Genomic DNA, 20,521 nt, shown 5'->3' on the forward strand with positions numbered 1-20,521 from the left:
TTGCCTCAGTCGACCACCGATCATGGCGCTAACCACCGTGCTCAACTCTTGTGGGCACGAGACTTCTGATTGGCCACTTCTCTACAAAAGCGACCCAGAATTCGGCCACACATACCAGACACTCTTGGAGGGTCGACAGGTTGCAGATTTTCACCTCCAGGATGCCCTATTATGCCACCTCGGTCACCTTTGTGTTCCTTCAAGCGAGCGTGCCAAGATGATTTGGGAAGCACACTACAGTCGGGCTGCTGGGCATTTCGGGGTCGAGAAAATAGTGGCAGTACTGCAAAATTATTTCTATTGGCCGAATCTTCGACAGGATGTTGGGAAGTACATCCGATCATGTACTGCCTGTGCCATTGCCAAACCGGCCATTAAGAAGCACGGCCTCTATACCCCGTTGCCTACCCCTAGTCGACCTTGGGAATCCATCTCCATGGATTACATGTCAGGCCTTCCTTCCACTAAGCATGGAAATGACTGTGTTTTTGTGGTCGTCGACAGGTTCTCGAAGATGGCCATTATGGTGGCCTGCAAGAAGAATATCACAGCAGAAGCCACTGCTAAACTCTTCTTTGAATGAGTGTGGGTGCACTTTGGGATCCCACAGTCTATCATCTCAGATCGGGACAGTCGGTTTCTCAGCACATTTTGGTCTAGTCTCTGGTCAATGCTGGACACCAAACTCACGAAGTCCATAGCCTTCCATCCTCAAACTGATGGCCAGACAGAGGTTGTCAATAGGATGATTGTGCACATTCTGCGCATGTATAACTCAAAGCATCCACGCACATGGGACGAGAGCCTCCCCTATGTTCAGCACAACTACAACCGAGCTCTTCACAGCTCCACTAGCCATAGCCCTTTTCAGGTGGGTTTGGGATTCCAGCCACTATGCCCCATTGATGTGGCCATGCCACTTGCAGCTACTCAGATGAATTCAGCTCATGTCCAGTCCGAAACAGATAAGGCCACCAGCTTCATTGAGTGCAACCAACATATTCGCCAGCAGGTCCATGACATTCTTGAGAAATCAAATGCCAAGTACAAGCAGCGACATGATCAACATCGGGTGCCAAACAAGTTTCAGGTGGGCGACAAAGTCTGGTTGCATTTGCAAAAGGAACGCCTTACTGGAGCCTATCGGAAATTGAGACCACTCCGATATGGTCCTTACACCATTACTAAGGCTATGGGAGACAATGCATTTGAGCTCAGCATTCCCCCATTCCTTGGCCTGCACCCAGTGTTCAATGTGGACCGCCTTCGGCTATACTTTCCACCATTGCTAGACACATCCGACATTGCAGAACAGCTCAAACCCACAGAATTAAATCCAGATTGCATGGAACAAGCTGCAACTAATTGGATCATGGACACACAGATCAAGAACACTCGCCAACAGAATATCCAACTGTATCGAGTTGTCAAAGCAGGCCAACTCCTTCAGCAGGGCAAGTGGCTCACTAGGGAACAAGTTCAGTAGAAGTTTCCTCATCTCATGGAGGAGCTCAACACAATGGGGACCATTGCTTCCTAAGGGGGGAGGAATGATCCAGGTGGATATTGGTGGCCACCTGCCAAGTCCACCTGGACCCCCACCATTGTCTTTCTCAGTATTTTCAGTTTCCTTAATTGTAGCACAACTTACTATTTTTACCAGTTTTTCGGGTCCTGAACTTCTGGAGCCGTTTTGAGGCCCTAAACGACATTTTTTGGGGAATCCGGGGGCAACATGGGTCCATGCAATGGACCGATGTTGCCCGTTCCAACAATGATATTGCTCGGATAGATCTTTCTAATGAGCTATTGTACGTGTCAAACGGAGATCATATGCCAAAGTTACGACCCCGGGAAGTTGATGTACCAACTTACCCCCAAACGGGGCCCACAGTTTGGCGTTTCATCTCCTAGGGTTAGGTTTTGGAATGTTAAGGGTTTTCCATTTTTTCTCAACAATAAATAGGCCTTCGAGCCTCATTGTAACACAGTTCAGAGGCATGTAGCCATCACATCTCTTCTCAGAGGTAAGCTACCATCGCCCTAACTGGTTTATTTCCATTTCTGGTTGTAAGCATATTTCAGTATTTTCCATTAATGAAATGAAGTATTATTTCCGCTGCATCTTTGTGTATATGGTTATCTTTGTAATTTGTTGCGTTCCCGTTTAAATCTGGATCAGAAGATGACCTTCCTAAATGCACCTTTAAATAGGTCATGTTGGAATTTATGCAATAACGCATCTTCTATAGGCTTTCAGAAGCTGAAATTTTTTCCACATTGAGTGGAAATACCAATGATTATTGATCTGAAATGACCATATACTAAAAACTGATGTATAATTGATTAGCCATTAATGAGTTTGAATGTTAACTGAAAGCACGGAAATCAAGGAAAACTGCTTGAATTTATCACTTTACGATAGCTGATAAACCATAATTAAGATGCAAAAATAGAAGTGAAAACAGAGAAAACACAGTTATACCAGACAACAAGATTGATTACAAAGTTCATCCTTGATGGACTACGTCTCCGAGTCCGCTTTCAAGATGGGCCGGCCGTTTTTATTAGGAATTAGAAGGAAGAAGTCGATTACACAGTGAATTAGACAGATTGAACTTGTACACAGGCAATTCGAACCTCTGTCATCAGATAGCTCTCTGAACCAGATTTCTAATACCACTTATAGTTTCCAAATCTGACTCCTGATGCTCCCAAAACACTAAAAACAAAACAACCTATGTCCTCCAGAACCTGCATACAAAAACTCAAAACCACCAAGCTATTCTTTAATGAGAAAAACTGCCTCTTATAGGCCTGCAAGTACATGGAAACCTCCTTGACTTTTTTTGAGGTGTATTAGCTGACTTGAAGGGTTCATATGGTTCGGTCTAGTAGCATAGGGACACCTTAGTGTTTAGTCACAAGGTCACCGAATTAATTTGTTTGACAAAAAACTAAATAAAACCCAAAATAACTTTGGATTAGCCCGAAATCCGCTAGCTGGCAGCTAACCAGGCAGAAGGGAGACCATTACATATGAGCGCTTGTAATAGAACCATTGATTAGCGGTTATCTTGGCGACTTGTTCTCCGACGGTTCCAGTGACCGTTAGTGGAAACGTGTCACATGTGATTACTTCTGGCAGTCATATAACCTCCGACCATAAATACTACAAAGTAAACCCCGGACGTTTAGCATACCTTTGCTCACATGTACATGGTTCCCGACGCGGTTTGACTCCGTGGTTAAGACCTTCATGAAACCCCGATGGTTTATATGTTTGGTCACATGACCATGCGGTCCCGTTGTGTCTACGATGGCAGTTAGGGACCTATTATAAGGTTTGCAATGTTTTATGATATGTTTAACATATATTTGAAGGCCGAGGGTTAGAGTTAGGTTTGTAGTGTATTTTTTTGCATAGATTTTGATGTATTTGGTTTAGGGATTAGGTAATGGTAATGGATTAGGATTTGATTCATGGTATTAATACATGGATGTAGTTTAGGGAATGGTGTTTAGCATAGGATTTGGGTTTGTAGGATTTACGCATAGGTTTAGTATTTAATACATAGATTAGGGTTTTTATGTAGTTTTTTTAAAAACCCATATGTACAATATTGTCACAATGCGACGTTTGCAACATTCATCTCATGATGACAATAAACCCATGCCTATCATTGAAAAATGACGATATCGATCCTCTGCCATGACAATACCCATGTTGACACATCAAACCTCTGTGATGGACGACACAACCATGTCGACACCAATCCTGTTTGTCGAACGACAAAACACATGTTGTCGACCAAACCCTAGGGCACTGTCGATGAACTCAAGTCAACAACCAGGCACTAAAACATCTGCGCTGAACGCCATGAAAACCTATGAACATTAATTGAACAACCTGATCATAACCAACACTGTTGAAACTGAACTGAAGCGATGACACTGAACAATACCCATGAACTTTGATGACGACACTTTGAACACCTGTGCAATTGGATCAACGGATCCTCCTGGATCAATTATGTGGTAGAAATTTTAGATATTGGGTCACAATATTTTAGGAGATATGAGTAGAGGGAGTCAGGCCTTCTGAATGGTCCTAAAATCAGGCCTCAAACAGGTCACGCTGACATTTCTGTTATAACTTTTATTCTGGGCAGTGTTAGGAGCTGCAATGTTTTCCAAAATGATGGGAAATCCCACTGATATTGTGATAAAAATTTCAGACATTTATTCGCTACATTTTAGGAGATATGACCAGTAGAAGTTGAGCTTTGTAGACACTCCTAGAATTGTGCGCCAAATATGATTGTGTTGGTATTTTGTTATAACTTTTCATGTATGAAATCTCAGAAGATGAAACTTGAACCATAGTGATGGATTATTCCACTGATCATATGGTTCAGTTTCCATAACTTGCACTACTACAGTTTAGGATATATGCATTTAATCATTCATTATATTAGTTTGCATGCAAAGTGTTTGATGAAATGCTCAAATGGTTCAATGATTAATTGCATACAGACTGCTTGATAAAACGCACCAATTAGTATGTTGTTTGTGGTTGGGGATAGTATTGGTGTGTAATAGTATTTTTGTAGTTGATATATGCTTACTTGTATGCAAATAGTTTGATATATTAGTTTGCATGTAAAGTGTTTGAAGAAATGCTTACATGCAAATGTAATAGTATAGTAGTTGTTTGAATAAAATGTAAAAGTATGGTAATTGTTTGAAGAAAATATTATTTTTTGGATGTGATAGTATTGTAGTATAATAATATGGATGTAGCTAATCTATGACTATTTTCATGCAAATAATTTGAAGACTTCCATGTAGGGAATTTGAAAGGTTGCATGCAAGGAATTTGAAAAGTGGCATGTAAGGAAATGGAAAAGTGGCATGTTTTTAGTTATGATGTTACAAGTGGAATAAGTGAAATATTTTTTGACTTAGTCTCATACAAATTTATGAGAAATAAAAATCAATTTCTTTTCAAGTGTGGTTAAATTTAGTAGAGCTTTGGAGATCCCATTTCCATAATTGGACATTGGAGATTGGGCCATTATAGTAGCTTCCTCCTTCTACCTTAGTGTGGACCATGGATAGTAAGGGGGTATGATTATAGGTTGTTAGTATTGGTGAATGTTGATTTCAAATTAATAGACACGATGTCTTGATTTTTGGAACATGTGACTGATTGTGTATGAATTATATGTCGCTTACATGTTGATTTCATGATACCTACTTACATCCTTGTATGTTAGGTTACATTTTTGAATATTTTGATTACATGTATCAGTATTGTAGGTTGATTACAATAATTTATCGCTTATATTCTACTACATGTGTTTATTCATAGGTGTAGTTGATTTGGCATTGCTTATGCATATTGTTGGTTGCAAGTGGCAATGTGTACAATGGAGTAATGGTTGTTGTTATGCATGTATGGTCGTGGTTATGCGTATGCATGTATAGTAGGTCAAATATGCCTTGTGAACTCATTGTATGCAATTTAGTTCATCATGGTGTTATTGGTTGTTATGATGCTAATGAGTTGGTTGAGATAAAGCAAGAGATGCATATCATCATAGACTTTGGGATAAGAGCAGATCGTCATACATGTAGTGTATTTTTTGCATGCAGGTATGTAAGTTAAGGATTATTATATGCATTAGGGTTATATACTTTAGGTTTATGAACATGTATTTGATTTTATGGTTACATTCATGATAGATGTTAGATGTTTATATGCACATGTGTCAGATAGTCAAGAATGATAGTAACCTGTAGTTGTATGCATTGCTATTGTTGTTTTATATTAGATAACCTCATGATTATGTTATATGTTGTTAATGAGTATGTTATAGGTTAACTTGTTGATTGTTATATGATAGTTAGCTTGACGATTTGGTTTTATGTTGTTGATGAGCATGATATATAGCTTATTGTTGTTATGTGCTATTAACTTGATGATTAGGGTTACTCCATTGAGATCTTGATGTTGTAATTTGGATTGGTAATATGCGTGATGGTTATGTTCATGGAATTGAAGATATTGATGTTATATGTATTGTGTTAACCTGGTTTTACCTATGCAGATGGTTATGGTTGCGATATTCAGGTATGAACTGACATATTTGTGATATGGTGTCATACTAATCTAGACTGATCATACATATGTGATTATTATGCATGAACGACATATGCTTATGAGCTTGTAATATGAACATGTTAGTTAGCTATTGTTATGTATATCATGATTTATGTTGACATGTTGTAAAGTTATATCTCGCTAACTAGATTGATTATGCAGACAAGATAGCCTCCCCTGAGGTACATTAAGGTGTGAGTTTGCTTATGTATTATACTTGGTGTTTCATAATTGATTATGTCTTTTATTTGGTATTTGATTGTTTGGTGCCTATTATTTCGTCTAAATGATTTATATAACATGGTATGTTTGCAAGTGGTTGAATGATTGATGAATTTGTTAATATGAGTATGTGCTCAAATGATTTGTTTTAAGATTATTGTACTAACATGTATGTGTTGAAACAATTGATATGTACTGGAATGTAGTTGATAGTTGTACCATTATGTCTAATGACTATGGATTATAACATGTTTGTTTGTAAAAGTTGATTTCAAATTGATAAATATGATTGTCTTGATATTTTGAACATGTGTTTGACATCTGTGAGCATGATGCAGGGAGTTGCATGGCAAAAGAGGTTGCCATGAAATCTTGAAGAAGGCTCGGGTTGATCTTTCCCTGGGAACCATAGGAATTGAGTCATGGTGTTTTTTGTTAGTCTTGTGCTTTTGGTATTTTATGAATTGTTGAGCTTGATTTGCGGCTTTGTTTATGTCTAGTGTATGGCCATACCACTTTGTTTGTGGAGTCATGTTGTTATTGGTTTTTATGGTCTTCTTCTTGTTTGTTTCTTGTCTTTCCTTTTATGTTTTGAGTCTTGGGAATTGGTTGGGAAAGAGGAAATTTGATGGAAATTGGGAGAGATGTGTGGTACCCAAGAGGTGATGTAAGACTCAAATGGAGCTTGGTGTATGAGTAAGCGCAATGGAAGGTAAGACTATGACAGTCGGTTGGACTGGTTGGGTCCATTGTGGTAAATGGACAGAAGTAGTGCAGACATGAGAAAGGTAACTAGAAAAGGTAAAGTAAATGGATCAGAGGTGTCATATGCTTTGGCTATGTTGGGAACTATTTCTCTCAATGCTTGTGCATAAATAAGGAATTTCTCTTAACCTAGACCTTATGTTATCTGGTAATTATTTTTTGATCATGATTATGTTGAAGTTTATATATGTATACATGTATGAATGTATGTCATTGTATGATAGGATCATGATTGTTTTATGCTAATGATTATATATGCATGTATGTATGTATCTATGTCACTGTCTAATAGGGATTATCAGGGATCATTCTTGTGAAGGAATAATTGCTTACGCAACTGAATGTTATGAAGAGGTTCCGAGTTGATGAGGAATCAAGTGGGAAGAATAGTCACGACAAATATACAAGGTCAGTATCATATGGATATGAATTGATATTGTATACTTGTATTATGCCTATGTTTATGTTATGACAGGTAATTTTGAAGGGTACATCGGCAAAGTGAAATCAGTGTCGTTTGCGACATGCTAGGATAAGCATGGATGAGATACCGGAAGCAAGGTTTCTTGGTAAGGACAGTGTGGTTTTGGATGTGTGGTGTCGAGTAGTAAAAAGGGTCTTTTTCACCTCTATTTACCCTACATTAATTATCAATCTAGGAACGATTTGTTATCTCAAAGAGTGTACTCAGTTTGAGGCGGTCATTTGTCAGAGTAATGCTAGTAGTATAGTGCTCTCAATACAATAGTAAACGAATGCTTGGAATGAAATATACATGCAAAAAGAAACCTAGGACTCAAATTATGCATTTAGAAAGCTCCAACAATTTATCAGTCAAGGGTACAGTAACAGTAACTCTTCACTCTGTAAATTGATGCAATCAAAAAGGCACTCAAAGGAAGGATCATCAAATTGGGAACTAGACAGCGTATGTCGATGTTCACTACAGTCTCAGACCTTCTGCACACCAAAGCAATGATAATCTTCTAATGACAAGAAATAGAACAGCAACTGTCTCTATAAACAAAATTGAATAGCAAAACCTTAACCTACGGAAATGAATGCAACAATAATTATAATCTACAGGAATTAAGTAACAGCCTTTGAATTGAACAGCAAACAGAAATGGAACAACGGACTATCAGAAATAAAGTATAGAATAGCAACTTAAATATGAATGTACAGCAACCCAAATTAAACACGCGACATGCCTAACATTAAAAGGAATAGTAATCTGAGCTTCGATACAATACGCATGAATCACAGCTATAAAGTAATAGCAGTTGTAACAGAACAGCAATCCCGAATGAACAGCAATCACAGTTTAAGAGTAAATCATACAGTAATACCGATTTAGGAACATACAGCGCAGTTAATCTGTAATCGAATGGCAATCTGTAAGGAATAGCAATGTTATATCAATTGTCAAAAGGAACAACAATGCGATACAATGTTAGAATGATAACATGGCATTCCTGTTACAGATAACAATAATATTTAATCAAGTATATATGACAGAGCTAATATGTAAAACAGTAAAACACATCAGATTACTAAACAGAGTAAATGGAGGAAATCAAACCACGCATAAATCAAAAATATGGTACAGGAGCAAGTGATCCACCAGGGCCGGGCCCTTAGCCTCCAAGGACTCACTGCTTAAAGCTACTCCAGAATCAACGATAGAACAACAACCAGGTCTTTATATTAAAACATTAAACAGAGTTACAATGAATCGCTCTTCAAAGAGAGTCGATGATCAAAGTTCAAGTATCAAAGAAACTTTCATAAAAATAACAATAGTTCTCTCTCCCCCAAGCTAACAGTGCTACCCCTTCTTATAACAGTTGAGTGGCGATATCAACAATGCAGAGGATTATTAAGATAGCGATCCCTCAGGATCAAAGGATCCTGAGGGATTCACCAAGCTGTTAGTTTGCAGTTATCCTCTTGTTCTTTTGCACCGATTGGAGATCTCCTTTTCCTTTTTCTGGTTGTTACGCTCCAATTTGGATCACCTTGTTTGAACGCGGTTCCTTGCCAAAGGGGCAACAGTTAACTTGGTCTCGTTTTTTCCTTTGAGATGAAAGTCTTCCATTTTCTCCTCTTTCTGCATAGAAAAAGGGTAATTATTAGTTATGTCGTATTACATATAAATCTTCTAGAATTTATCATATTCTTTTGTCATATGCCTAGCTCATGATGTGAAAAGGTTGTGAGTTTTGAAGAAAAGATAACAAAGTAAATGAAAATAGCATACCTTCTCCAGTGCTCAACACACCCCCTTGCTTACCCTTTTTCATGCCCTCATGAAAACATTGTAGTTGACATGCAAGGTGGTGAGAGAGTAGGCTAGAGACGGGATCTCATGAGGAGGTCTACAGCCATGATGCCTAGCTAGGTGCTCAAAAATATGTCCTGTCTGGCCCTCAGGCATTTCGTATAAGGCTTGGTATCCTGGTGCAGGATGCCAAATGACCGGACTTTGGAACCTACAACCTAACCAAGATGGCCCTTCCCTCAAAATAAGATCACCATAGAGGCCCAAGTGATCAGCAACTAACTTAAAGGTCTCATAATTAAATAGTTCCCTGAGTTGGATATTCGGATTAGAATTCTGATATCAAAATTTAGTAGCTACAATAGCAAGGTATTTGATGGTAAAAAAGTATTCTATCCCTTGCCGATTGATTGTTGTGTGAATGGGTCCTAATGCTTTAATTACGCCTGGAGTCCTCATGAGGTTCCTATCTTTATTCCATAACTGCAATGGATCTCTAGGCTCAGCTCTTACCCATAAATCTAATCCGTTTTCTTGTGCTTGGAAGGCATTATAGGCTTTAAGCCATTTTATTTGATTAACTCCAAACAAAATAAATGCTTGCAGTTGGATATCTCCAATGAAAGGGTCGGGATTCTTCTCTGTTTCTTGATATAACACAAGGTTGTGCAAATAGAATTCGCATAATAATCTCTGAACCTTTACCCCATAGTGCTTACAACAATTTATGAAATCATCAATAGTGTTTATTTCTATAGGGGCTCCTGCTTTGACAGCCTTAATTTCAATTGAAAATGTCTTTCCATTAAAAACAAAGCATAATTCTTAGCAGACGCTCTACATGCTAGGACATCAGTGTACAAAGAGCATAAGGTATCCATTTGTTTGATAACTACATCTAGCCTATGAGTTACCTTTGCAACTCTTTCTTCTTCCTTTCGCCAGACTTCAAAAGCCTGACTTTCGGATAAATTGACATCCCTTAGCTGCTGTTGTAATTCTTCATACTTTTCTCGAGAGACAGTTTGTTCTGTAAGTTTTTTTACTGCTTGTTGGGCTTGCATTAAAACCTCTCGTAGGGTTACTGTCCTCGGGTCACTATCCCACATAGTAGTTTTAAGTGGGAGGTTCACTTGAACCTTCTTATTGCGTCGTTCCGTAGTTATGGTTCGAATTTCCTCAGAGGACTGTGCCTCTATCTGAATTTCTTTGTCACAGGCCATTATGTCATCTATTTGAATTTCGACATGGGTAACAGCCGAATGTTGTTCCTTTTGAATTTGAAAGGCAGGTTGGACCCGAGTCCTATTAACCTTTTTCCTAAGGGGTTTCGCTGGAGTGGTTGCATGCCTTACCACCAAGGTCCTTTTTGCTCTTTTCCCCATCTTCAAAATCCTGATTTCTTGTTGAAGTGTCGCAATTATATTAAGTAGTCTTTGTTGTTCCTTTTGTAATTTTTTGATTTCTTCCGTTTTATTGGAAGGAACAGCCATTCGCGCACTCGAGCCTGGACTTTCTTCTAGACCAATTTCTTGATTCTTCTCTTGGGGTGCTTCCTCATTATTCTGTTGATCTGGTTTTTCAAGGGTAGAAACCCTAGCTTGCTCTGCAATCTCCTGGGTAACTTCTTCTTCCCCCCTCTCTTCTTCATAAACTTCTTCCGGTGTATTCTGACTTGGAACAAATTGTTCCTCTTCTTCATCCTCATCATTTTTCTCTCCAAATGCACTTTCATCATGGCCGGAGTGATTCTCTTCTTCTTCTTCCTTGTTACATAACTCTTCGGATGCACTCTTATCATGAATAGAGTGCTCCTGTGGCTCTTCTTTAGTGTGGAGGTTTAGTGGGCTGGGAGGTTGAGTATACTCTCCCATGTTGGCTAGAATCTGGGCCAATTCATCCTCTCGCAGCGGATTTTGAAATGGGCTTTCCTCACGTTGCTTTGTTTCTTCTTTAGCCTGACCAGATTGTTCGGTCTCTTCCTCTGTTTCTTCCTCATCATTCAATTCTCTTTCATTCTCTTCTCCTTCCAATTACGGGGATTGCTCGTCCCCTGAATCAACTATTTCCACCGGTTGACTGGTGTTCCCTTGGGAATTTTCTAGCCTCCCTATGATCTGTGCCAATTTAACAGATTTCCTCCGTTTCAGTGGTCGATTTGATGTGATTGCAGTATGCTTTCGTTTGGGGGCTGGCAAAGTCAGTCCCCTGTTTATTGTAAAAATTAGTTCTTCCCAGCTGCTCTGTTGCTGAGCAAGACTGTAGCTAACTATCAATCGTATCAACCCATGATGACTTACTACTGATTCTACGTGGCGAGATTTCTTCATGCTTCGGGCAACATCATGTAATAAAGAATTTAAAAACGCAGGCAAATTCACAGTGCATTTTTGTTTTAATACAGCTAAAAGCTTAAGGTGGTGTGGTCTTACCACGTCTTTTCTGCCTTCACAGGTAATGTAATTCTGAATGATCTTTGCCAATTCTCCCCATGGTTCTCCCAAGGCTGCTGGTAGAACTCCCTTTCCACTTCGAGTCAGGTTCTAACCTTCATCTTGGAAGATTTTGATGGCGTCTCGCAGTCTTACTTTCTTCAGAGTCCACACAGATCCAGTGGTTGGCAGTCCCGAAACTTCTGCAATTATGTCGTCGATGACTGCTATCTATCTCCCTCTTACCATGGAGTGATATTCTTGTAGGTTCTGCAAAAATTCAATTGCCACGGTCTCGTTGGACTGTTGCAGACGATTGAGATAAACTATCCATCCTACCCTTGTTAGGATTTCTCGTGCGACATCAGAGACTGTCAACACTTGTGGTTCTCTATGAATTGATCTTCCTCCCATGCTTAGCAAACTGTAAAAACACAGAGACGGCAATGGAACAGCAGGTTTTTCAAGCTGTTAGCAACCACAGAGAAAATGACGAAACAACAAGCTTGTTTAGAGTTCAAATTACTGCTAATTGTTGCAGAGCATAACGCGGAAATAACTTTGAAACAGCAAGCCATGCAAATTGGAAAACAATATACCGTTAAGCCTTGCTATTCCCAAGTAAAAGTTCTCCAAATGATAAACTGACACGTATGCCAGTGAATTATGAGGTCACCTGCTCCCCCCCTACAATGTGATAGGTTGTCCTCGGCTGTCAAATGAGGGAGCAGTGTGCTGGACTGACATGATACAGAGTCAGAAAGGGGCAGCGTATACCGAAATTCCATGTTTACAAGAATGAGCAGATTACCACAATCAAGGTGTATCATAGAATTGCTTAATAAATAAGAGAATGTCATGATATGATGCGAGATTTGGAGGATAGGACAGCTGACGTGCACAAAAAGTTCAGTGCAGTCACGATCAACTTTTTCCATCATGATTGATTATAATAGATTTCATGTATTAGAGGTTCGAAAGAATTATGTTCATAATCTTATTTGACCCATTACAAAGGTAGAAGAAGGGATTCATAAGTGCTATTGGTGTATAAAGAATGTGACCTCAATACCATCAACAGAGCTCTGTTTCCCACAGGTGTCCATAACCTTGACAAAGTTGTTTATTTCACCCATGGAACCATGATCCTTTGTGTATGCTTAGGAAAGTGTTGTGGAATGTCAGAATGGAGGCCATTATGCTGGCTTGGTAACCAGATAAATCATAATGCCATTCACTAGGAAGGAGTGAAAGGTGGGCAGGCCGGCTCGTGATGAGACCTCCTGTTCCAAGGACTTTTTTATTTTTTCTAATGTGCCTCTTGGATCATTTCCCTGGTGTGGTGGCCATAATGGGAATGCCACTTCACTTTCTTCCTTATGATCATGGTAGTCTAGCTCTCAATGAGACCCATATCCTTCATTGACAAACCATGTTAGCAAATTATATAAACATTTTTCTTTTTATTACTTTTTTCTTTTTATAAAGTACTTTTCCTTATTTATACACAAAGGGTGGTTCAGCACTCCTTAAGAGTAGGGATGGTGGAAGAAGTCTTAACATCTCAATAGAAAAATATGCCCTTCATTCTTATTCCTTAATAATGATCAAAGAGGATTATGAGATTTTAGAAGGAACCATCATGATAAAGATAACCAACCATATCGGTATTAGTAGAACAGTGACAGCAAGATGATCAATAGTTGTGTCCTTTCCTCTTTTCTCTTATCAATTCAGAGCAAATTCTTGTAAAGATAGCGACTTTTATGTAATTTGTTGATTTCAGTATCTTCTAGTTCTCATATTCATTGCATAAGTGTATAGCTGTGTTTCAGAAGTGATCTGAATGATAAAACACACAAAAAAGAAAAAGATAAAACAAGTGCTATGTACAAAATCGCAAGCAAAAAAGAAAGAAAAACTCAAAACTGTTGTGCACTAAGAAGAATATCAGCAAAGAAAACAAGCGCAAGTGAAATAATGCAAAAATGCTGATTTTTTCGAAAAATGAGGAGCGGAAAACGCAAGTGTTGTTCCTCCGCAAAAAGGAACAACAGAAAACAAAAACGCGCCATACAGAACAAAAATGTTGTTCCTTCGGGAAAAGGAACAGCAGAAAATGAAAATGTTGTTCCTTCGGAAAAAGGAACAACAGAAACAAAAATGTTGTTCCTTCGGGAAAAGGAACAATAGAAAACGAAAATGTTGTTCCTTCGGAAAAAGGAACAGTAGAAAACGAAAATGCGTCGTTCCTTCAGAAAAAGGAACAGCAGAAACAAAAATGTTGTTCCTTCAGGAAAAGGAACAGCAGAGACAAAAATGTTGTTCCTTCGGAAAAAGGAACAGTAGAAAATAGAAATGTTGTTCCTTCTGAAAAGGAACAGCAGAAAACGAAAAATGTTGTTCCTTTTGAAAAGGAACAACAAAAAACAAGAAATGTTGTTCCTTTTGAAAAGGATCAGCAAAAAATGCAAGTGTTGTTCCTTCCGAAGAGGAACAGCAAAACTGCGGAAATGTTATTCCTTTTGAAAGGAACAGTAGAGTGCAAAAGTGTTGCTCCTTGAAAAAGGAATAGCAGAATGGTGAAAATGTTGTTCCTTTTGAAAGGAATAGCAAAGTGCAGAAGTGTCGTCCCTTGAAAAAGGAACAACAAAATGGTGAGAATGTTGTTCCTTTCGAAAGGAACAACAAAGTGCAAATGTTATACAACTACAAAAAATATATACAAAAGAGAAGAATTATGTATAATGTGTAAGAGTAGTCGAATTACTTAATGAACCAAAGGTGAGGAAGATTTCTCCTCCTCAACCAGAATCTGCATGTCAGAGTCTTCGCGGAGTTGCTGGTAGAAGGATTCCCGAGTAAGTGGTTTGCGGTATAATCGAACTCGATGGTCATTTTCCTTAAAGGTATGTCCGGATCCATCAATGGTGGTTAGAGTAATGGTACCATTATCATGTACCTTCTGTATTTCGTATGGTCCCAGCCAACAAGTCTGAAGTTTCGCGGGAAAATCCTAGAACTTGGAGTCATATAGGAGTGCCCAATCTCCTTCGCGGAAGACTTTCTTTTTAATGAGGGCGTCGTGCCATTTGGCTCACGGTTGTTGGATTAACGCAGTATGTTGAAGGGCAGAGAGATTGATTTCATCTAGCTCATTGATCTGCTGTAATCTACTAGTCTGAGCCTCGTCTAAATCTAGACCGACCTCTTGTGTTGTTCGTAATGTTTGTATTTCAAATTCTATCGGAAAGATGGATTCCTTTCCAAATAATAGCTAGTATGGTGAATAACCGGTAGTACTTCTCTATGTTGTTCTGTATGCCCACAATGCTTTTGGCAGTCTTGCAACCCAATCGCGTCTGTGTGACGCAATGGTTTTTGTCAGTATTGCTTCTATTATTTTGTTCGTGCTTTCTACTTGACCATTTGCCTGTGGGTGGTATGGAGTAGTAATTTTATGCTGAATATGATAGTTTTTTAGTGTGGCAGCAATTTTATTACCAGCAAACTGAGGTCCTCCATCCGTAATTATATCTCTTGGGAGGCCATATCGCACAAATATGTGGAACAGGAACTGTATGACAGAATCCTCTGTAGCTCTCGGCAATGCCTCTGCTTCAACCCATTTGGTGACATATTCTGTTGCTACCAGAATGTATGTTTTCTGATTTGACGATGGGTTAATTGGACCAACAAAATCAAGCACCCATCGTTCAAATGGTTCAATAACTAGCTATGGGTTCAGGGGCATTTCATCAACCTGTCCAGGGCGTCCTGCTCTCTGGCAGTTGTCACAAGCTTGAACGAACTTCTTTGCATCTTTGAAGATCGTGGGCCAATAATACCCTGTTTGTAGCACCTTGTGACCAGTTCTCTGATCTACGAAGTGTCCGCCACATGGCCCGTCATGACAAGCTTTCAAGATGTCAAAAATTTCATCTTCACAGACGCATCTCCTGATGTGCATATCTTCCCCTGTATGAAACAGGTAGCCCCCAATCCAAGAAAATCAAGTACTACGCTGGAAAATCTGCTTTCGTTCATTGGGGGTCAGATGTTTCGGTAATTTGCCTACTGCTAAATAATTTGCAACATCAACATACCAGGGTGTTTTAACAGTAACAACGAACAAATGTTCATCTGGAAATTGATCTTCGATCGCTGCTACATCCACTGGTTTTTCGATTCAGGAGAGAAAATCAACTACAGGATTTTCTTTTCCTGGTCGGTCCTTTATTGTGATATCAAATTCCTGCAATAAAATCAGCCATCTAGTTACTCTACCGTTTGTGATTGGTTTATTTGCTAAATATTTTATGGCAGAGTGATCTGTATATAAAATAACAAGATATCCAGTGATATAATGCCTAAATTTATTGACGGCATGTATTACAGCTAAAAATTCCTTTTCAGTCACAGTATAGTTCAATTCAGCAGGGGATAAATTTTTGCTAATATAATAAATTGCATATGGTTTTTTATCTTCCTCCTGCCCAAGGACTGCTCCAATAGTTGTGTCTGAAGCATCTAATGAAATTTGAAATGGGAGGTCCCAATTTGGTCCTCGGAGTATTGGGGCTGTTGACACAAGTTTTTTCAGATTCTCAAAAGCGCGATCACATTTTTCTGTCCAAACAAAGTCAAAATTCCCTGTCAGTGCATATAAAGGTGCAGTAATATGAGAAAAATGTTCTATAAATCTCCTATAATAACCATAAAATCCAAGAAAACTGTGTACCTCTGTCTGAGTGGTGGGAGTGGGTATTAACAAAATTATTTGAATTTTGGCCGGATCTACCTGTATTCCAACTGCTGAAATATAATGGCCTAGAATAAGTCCTTCAGTCATCATCATATAACATTTTTCATGGCTCAGACAGAGCCTGGTGGCAATGCATCGCTACAACACTTTTTCTAGTGTGTCCAATGCTGGGTCGAAATCATCTCCGTATGGTGTAAAATCATCCATGTATACTTCGAGCCCTTCATTTATTAAATCTGAAAAGATGCTGAGGATAGCCCTTTGAAATGTAGCAGGGGCATTGCATAGGCCAAAAGGTAAAACTCTGTAGGCAAATGTTCCCCAAGGACAGGTAAAAGTAGTTTTGTCTTGGTCTTTAGGGGCAATCTGAATCTGATTGTATCCACTGAAGCCATCCAAGAAAGAAAAGAATTTCTTTCCTACTAACGTATCTAATACCTGGTCAATGAATGGAAGGGGAAAGTGGTCCTTTTGTGTTGCTTTATTTAGCTCTCTATAATCTACACAAATCCTCCACTTTCCATTCTTCTTTGGTACCACTACAAGCAGAGAGACCCATTTGCTATCGGAGATAGGGTAAATAAATTTCACATCTAAAAGTTTTTGAAGTTCAGCTTTTACAATGTCTTTTAGGTGAGGGTTAAGTCTCCTTTGTGGTTGGCGAACAGGTATTGCATCCTTTTCTATGTAAATGTGGTGTGTACATAACTGGGGATCAATTCCTTTCATGTCAGGATAATCCCATGCAAATGCTTCTTTGTATTTTCTCAGTAGCTGGATTAGCTTGTGTTCTTGTTCTAGAGTCAGGTTGCCATTAATGTTTAAAGTTTTTCCTGGCTCAATTTCTACAGTTTTGCTATTTGATACAGAGGTAGTAGGTATTGTTTGATCGTGAGTATCTTTGAGAGGATCTTCTTCTAATTCATTATCAAATGTTGCTTCTATCATATGACATTGTATGTGGGATCTAGATTTAGCCTGGCTAAGAAAGTTGTTAATGACATCATCCTCTGTTTGATCTTTGAAATCGAGGGAATATTCTATGGTTAATGGGGATATAATATTTTCGGTGAGGTATAATATAGGATGTTTGTTAGTTTTCATTATTGTGACACTTGGCTGGGCTGGAGGATACAAGGCTAGATTCTTGATATTAGCCCCTCTAGTTATGGTCATACTACCTTGTCGGCAGCTAATATAAGCGTTAGCGGTTGCAAGCCAAGGTCTTCCTAAAATCAATGGATGTCCATCAAGTCGGTTTTTGGGGTTTATTATCAAAAAGTCGGCAGGATACTCCCAGGAATCAACGGATACCATGACATCATGTAGTGTGCCTTCTGGCCTAACCACAGATCGGTCAGCCAGTTCTAATAAAGTGGAGGTTGGTTCTACTGATGTAATGCCCAGTTTTTGACAAGTGGTGGTTGTTAGGATATTAATTGCAGCCCCTAAATCAACTAAGGCATTTGCAAAAGTTTTCCCATTGATTTGTACTGTTACTATTGGATTTCCTGGGTCTTCATATTTAACGGGTGTTTCTTTTCCTAATAATAAGTTGGATAGGGTGCCAACTACTTGGACTGTTGGGTTATTTGTTATTCTCCTCCTTGGTTTTTTTATACATAGCTCTTTGATGGTATTTGCATATATTGGGATGTCTTGGATGGCTTGGAGGAGTGGAATTTTTATTTACAGATTTCTAAGTTCTCCCATAATGTCAAAATCAGGATGTTGTATAGGTCGAGGTATGATTAATCGTTCTGAGAATGGAGGAGAAGATGTGATTACTTGATTATGAGTTTGTTGTCTGATCACATCCTCTTCTTGCAGTTTTTGTTCTATAGGTAACTGATTTTCAACTTGAGAGGTTTCATCTCCCTCTGTTTCAATGATGTGCCCAGATCTTAATTGAAGGTCATTACACTCCCTTAGATTGGTTCCTATCTCTGGTGTTTCAATTATTTGAATAGATTGGACCGGTCTGTTATTCGGATTAGGGTTGGGTTGGGCTAGGAGTTGTGGTCTTAAATTAGACTGTGGGTTTTGTTGTAATGCTGACATTGTAGGTTGAGGGAGCGGAATGGTTCCTACTGGCTAATTCATCGGTCTTTGCTAGTTTGTCTGCCAGGCTTGATTCTGTGAAGTAGGAGGAGACCATTGCATTGGATATACATTGTTTTGCCAATATGGTGGGGTATAGGGAAAATTTGGCCAATTGGGTTGGCTTGCTTGATTCGGACATGGTGATGATGAAGGAAATGGTTGTTGTGACCAATTTGAAAATGGAGGTTGATTTTGCCACATAGTATTATATTGCTGAGCATGATATTGTGGAGGCTGAAAAGAAGAAGCTGGATCAGAGAACATACCTGATAGTCGTGGTTGCCATTGATGGTGTTGATTAAGTAGGTACACCGGTTTTGGCTCTTCTTCTACTTCCTTATAGACTTCTTTCAATCCAGAAAGTGAGGGACAGCTCTTTGTAGAATGGTCTTTTGTACAGATGGCGCAAACTTGAACTGCATCCAACGGACATTCTTTGTGGTTGTGTTTCTTTCTGCACCTGGGACAGAAGATTGCCAAATTTTGTTCTGCCTCTGCTTATTTCTGCTTGGCCTGCATAACATCAAGTTGCGTTGTCAGAGTCCCTAATATGTCTGTTTTGAAATTTTCTAATAAATTCCCAATTTCTGTGCGAGTTACTTCTTCTGTAGAAATTCTGTTATCTCTTACAAATCGATCATGTTCTACTGGTTTTAGTCTTGTGCTGCCTCTTGAACTCCTGATATATAAATTAATAATGTCAGCAAAATTTTCCTAATAAATATCTCCTTTTCCCATAATATTTAGTGTTTCAATCCATTGTTCCTTCATTCCTCTAATTAATGATGTTTTTAATACATTATTAGGTAAGGGTAATAATGCATAAGGAGATCTTTGAAGATTATACTAAAAATGATCAACATATTCTTCTAATGTTTCATTTGGTCTAGCTACCATCTAAAATATTTCATCTTTTAACTCTCTATACCTGCAATAATCTTGATATTTTTTTAGAAAAGACTCTTTCATTTGATCCCAGTTATTTATAACACCACCACCCAACCCCATAAACCATCTTAAAGCAGCCCCTTTTAATGTAGAGGGAAATAATTTCAGTTTCTGGGGATCGGTGGTATAGTCATAACCTCTACACAGCACATCAAATTCAAACAAGAATGCATCTGTATCTTCTAATTTAAGGCCATGGAATGTAGGGATATTCTAGAGAGGAATTGCTTTCATAGGAGCATTAGCTACAGTGTCCACAATGGGATATTGCAGTGTAGAAGTTTTGGTGTTTGGCTGGTTTTGGGCCATTTGGTCAAATATGTGCCAATAATCTTCTGGGATGTCTAGGAGCGTATTCCTAGGCTGATGAGGGGGATTGGCTTTAACAGGAATGGCCTTAACAGCACTTCCTTTATCTGGGATGATGAGAGTTCCTAATGTCTAGGGGGATTTTGGCTCTTGAGGTTCTTCAACTTCGTTATGGATGATTTTTGCAGCACTTCCCTTATCTGGGCTGCTTAATGGCAGAATTATCCCAAGAGGAGATCTTGGTTCTTCAGTTTCCCCAGTTTCTCCTCTCCCTTCACAAAGGTTGCTAAGGTTCCCTTCTTGCAATGATTTTGGGCTAGAATTCTCAATTTCTTGAAAATCTTGCTCTTCGGTGTGACTATGCACCTCAGCAAAGGCTACAGATGGTGATCATGTGGCCTGAAGGGAACTAGTAGGTTGTCTAGAAGTAACTTTTCTAGGCCCTACTGAAGGTTGAGATTTTGCTTTCTTAAGGATTTCGTCTATAAAGGTTGATCGGCCAAGGGTCACTAGCCCCTTAGCTTTATCAG

The sequence above is a fragment of the Pinus tabuliformis genome, chromosome 8 (genome assembly GCF_031772625.1).
Source record: "Pinus tabuliformis cultivar Carrire ecotype Pingquan chromosome 8, CPIR1, whole genome shotgun sequence".
NCBI classification, from domain to species: domain Eukaryota; kingdom Viridiplantae; phylum Streptophyta; class Pinopsida; order Pinales; family Pinaceae; genus Pinus; species Pinus tabuliformis.